This window comes from Myotis davidii, unplaced genomic scaffold (genome assembly GCF_000327345.1).
Source record: "Myotis davidii unplaced genomic scaffold, ASM32734v1 scaffold175, whole genome shotgun sequence".
Lineage (NCBI taxonomy): Eukaryota > Metazoa > Chordata > Mammalia > Chiroptera > Vespertilionidae > Myotis > Myotis davidii.
In genome coordinates this window covers 867,944-872,568 of record NW_006286972.1, presented here as the reverse complement: position 1 = coordinate 872,568, position 4,625 = coordinate 867,944, and positions in this window count along the sequence as shown.

Genomic DNA, 4,625 nt, shown 5'->3' with positions numbered 1-4,625 from the left:
TGACCGGAATCGAACCTGGGACCTTTCAGTCCGCAGGCCGATGCTCTATCCACTGAGCCAAACCGGTTTCGGCCATAGTTTTTTTTTAGACTATAGTCCGGCCCTCCAACGGTCTGAGGGACAGTCACTGGCCCCCTGTTTAAAAAGTTTGAGGACCTCTGCTCTAGAGCCTCCAGAAGAAACGCTGACCTTCCCATATCTTGATGCTAGCCTATTTTGGACTTCTGACCTCTAGACCTTTAAGATAATAAATTCGTGTTGTAGTAAATTTTTAATAATTTGTTACTACAGCAATAAGAAACTAATACAGCTGGGTTGTTCTTCTGAGTTCTTGCCTGGTTAGCAGTAACACCTTCCAAGAAAACATTGCCTAGCTTTAAGTTGTTTAAAGTTTATTTTTTCTGCTTTTGCTAAAAAAAGCACTTGACTCCAATTCTGAGTCTCCCTTTCCATCCTCACCCTCATCTTCCTCAAAATATCCATCTGGCAATACAACTATACCAAAGTAGTGACTCATAATTAGTGCCCTTATTTGATATGAGATGAAAAGAATTGATATTTTAAATGATGGCCTTTACTGTTTTCTGCCAGTCTGCTTGCCAACAATAGAAGCTGCCCCTAGTGTCTATGGTCCAAGACATCTTCTCCACCCAAAAGATCCCCAGGAGAGAACCAAAGTGATGGAAAGCATGGGTAGAGCAAGCACATGTACATTCACATGAGCTCCTCTCATTAAACTACTCATGTGGAGGAATAATGAGTCTTTTCAGCCTTAGGAAACTCCAGGTTCTATTTATGCTGATGTTTTTGTTTTGCCATTTAACAAAAAGTTTTTATTGATTTTAGAGAGAGAGGAAGGGGGAGGGAGGGAGAGAGAGAGAAACATTGATGTGAAAGAGTAACAGCAATTGGTTGCCTCCACACACACACACACCCCGACCAGGGATCAAACCCGAAACCTGGGTATGTTGCCCTGACTGGGAATTGAACTGGTGACCTTTTCAGTGCACGGGATGACATTCAAACCAACTGATCCACGCTGGCCAGGACGTGGCTTTTTTAAAAGGTCATTTCTGTTGCTGTCTGGAAATGGTTATCAGGTCTACCAGCAAGCCCAGTTTGACCTTTATGTTCATCAGATAAGATGTCCATGGCAGGATGGAACCAGTTCTCTTCAGCAAATTCACTATAAAGCTTTGTTCTTAACAATGTTTACAGGGGGCAGAACTCTCCTAGTTGCTATTTTGGGTCAGTTCCACCACAGAGGAGGAACCTTGTAATTTTACAGAAGAGCCAGACTCCCGCCCGCCCTCACCCCCCAGTCCTTATCAGCCGCTGAGAGATTACAGATGATTCAGGCCAAGTTGACTGGCTTAGGTTCCAGTCCAATCAAAGGACCAGCTACTGCCAGTCATGCAGAGTCAACAACAGCACACTGCTCTCATTCACATGCAACTCCTTGGGTATGAAAGATACCAGAATGCATGGGCATCTTCTCCCCCGTCCTCCTGACCCTCATACTAAACATTCACTTCTTTTGTTTTTTGAGGTATCAGCTTAAATATCACCTTAGAGAAAACTGACATCCCACCTACTTAGGGCTTCATGATTTAGAATATAATCATTATTTTCTCCCATTTCTTCCGCTCACTCTAACTCATCCCCAAATTAACACGCATTTATTTATACCAGACACTTTGCTCAGCCCTGGACCTCCTCCAGTGGTGAGCAAACGTCAAGAAATTCTCCACCTTGTGCAGCTTCCATTTTGGTGAGAAATAAAAATATAATTCAACTAAACACACAAATAAATGTCCATATATCAACAGATACACTGAAAGCATAGTTTAAATAACAGCAGCAGGAACAAAAATAACCTTCCAGACTACAAAGGAAGACACACAGAAATAAAAAACGGAATACGCATGGTATTACACATGCTAAGATTGAGACAGAAGAGGGTTCCGTTATATTTGGATGAATGTTAAAAATATAAGTATGTAATTAGAACATAAGAAAGCCACTAATTCCACTAAGTCTACTCCACTCTTTTCTTGAATAAAGATGGCAAAAGGGTTAAACACTCAGATAGAAAGATAAGAAGTCCAGCTATCCATAAGAAAATTCTCAGGTCTTTAAATTCCAGTTCTATCTCTTTCCAGCCTCGATAAGTGGGCTTAGACCAGCAACTTAGCTTTCCTGAGCCTTGGGGTCACTATGTACAGAAGTTATACGTTCCTTCTCATGAGTTGGCTGAGACCTTAAAAAGAGATATACAGGAAAGTCCTTAGAAAAGTGTCTGATATACATGGGAGCTCTCTGTTTCAACACTCTGTCTCTGGATGTGGACATGAGTGGATAAGTCACAAATAGGATTGTAGAGTGAAACAGCAACATTCCTGTTTTTTCAACAACACCCTACCATCAATGAGTATACCTCCTGCCCAGATTTCGGTTTCTAATACCATTTGACAATGGAAGAAACCAGGAATTCTTTGGAGTTATGGCTGATTCTGGGACCAGAGCAGAAAATATACAAGATCAGTGTGGAACACTTTGTGATGTGAGAAAGAAAAGTAATGTTAAAAACGTGTGTGTGTGTGTGTGTGTGTGTGTGTGTGTGTATGTGTGTGTGTGGTGGGGATATCTCAAAGGGACATAAGGAACCAATTGAAAAAACTCAATGCCAAAGCTGAAATAACCTGAGCACTAAAATAAATAAAATAGCACTGGACTATTATCCAAAGTATAAAATAAATGTTCATGAGTGCATACTGATATAAAAAATGAATGAATAAATGAATGAATGAATGTGGGAGGGGTAGACACATCTCCCAAGGAGAATTCCAATAATTGATCGCTCAATTAATGTTTATTTCTTTTCAGATTTAACCCATGGAATGAATAATTATTCAAAGTGCGTATACATTTCTTGAGGACACCCTGCATGTACCTTTAGGGTAATATGATGAAAATGCCACTATACATCTGTGACCTTCCTCCAAAACAACCACACAACCCAAAACCCCCACAACCATTAAGTCTAGTTCTAAGAAAAACAACAGAGAAATACCAATTGAGGGACATTCTACAAAATACTTCACATAAGAAACAAGGGAAGTCTGAGCCTGTCACAGCTAAGAGGAGCCTAAGGAGACATGACTACTGCATGTAATATGGTATCCTGGACGAAATCCTGGAACAACAACAAAAAGACATTAGGTAAGAATATAGGAAATATAGGTGTGCGCTTTAGTTAATAATGATATATTAATATTGGTTCATTAATTGTGACTAATGTATCATACTAATGTAAAATGTTAGCAATAGGGGAAAGTGGGTGTCGTATAATAGGAATTCTCTATACTATCATAGCAACTTCTCTTTAAACCTAAATTGTTATAAATTTTAAAAGTGTATGTGAAAAAGACAAAGAAAAGAAGACATTCTTGCAATGCCAGGCCTTTGGGCGTCCCAGGAACAAGATAGAAAAGACCCCACACGCCTCCACATTCATTCCCTATAGGAATCAGCGTTAAAGGGGCCAAAGTGTGAGATTGACCCAGCGCTTGAGGAGGAGGTAACCCTGCTCATCCATCCAAGCCTGCGTTAAACGGTTTTCTCTGATGTTAACTAGTGACAACTCTACACTGAAGTCACAGTCTGTTTTCTTTGAAATTTAGGATGGTCCACGGATACACAACTTTCTCAGCAGTCTCGTTACAGTTCCTCCAGCCTGACTCTTTGCTGCCTTTCAGCGTTAGTGCATTCTGTTTCTCTGTGTGTTCAAAGTAACACCACTTGATATTGCAAAATGATATCCTGGTTTGATTGTGAGGCTTGGCTTCCCCGGTGTGACTTTCTATCATATAGGTCAGCATGGGCCCGGTTACTGAGACCACCTGCACCTTCTCCCTCGCTAAGGGCCAGAGCTCCATCACACTCAGCTGAGCAATACCCACTTCGGCAATAAGAGCGTGAGAAAAAGTCATCGCATTATGGTATTAGACGCTCATCTGGCAGGTTATTTTAAATAGTCTCTTACCAGAGCTTGAATAGCAACAATAACTTATTCTATTTAAAAAAAGAAAAGAAAAAAAAGAAAAGGAAAGAAAAATGACCAAAAGGAAGAAAAAAAACGAAAGAAAAAGGACTTCATTGCTGAAGTGCTTAAGATCCAGTGTCATTTCCTCCATTTTCCTAAAAAGTTAACGGGGAAAAAAACAAAATAGGAAACGTCCTCAGGACTTAACATCTCATGAACCTAGAATCCTTGAAAATCCTGTTTAGAACCATCCCGTGAAAGCGGCTTTGGGGCACGTCTCTCCCGTCTACCCGCCACTCAACCAACCCTTCAGCCCTGCTCAGCCTCTCTCTTTCTTTCTTTTCTTTTCTTTCTTTTTTATTTTTTTATTGCTTAAAGTATTACAAAGAGTATTACATATGTCGTCCCCCCCCACCCCCTTGACATTCGGCCTCTTTCTAACAACCGTCCCCTCCGACGTCCCCTGGAGGGCGCAGAGCTGGCGGGCCCCCAGCCCAGCCCGCACTGAATGGAGATGTGCAGGTGCAGAGGATACAAGTAATCGGGGCGCCGCAGCCGGGAGCTCCCCTCACCCCAGGCC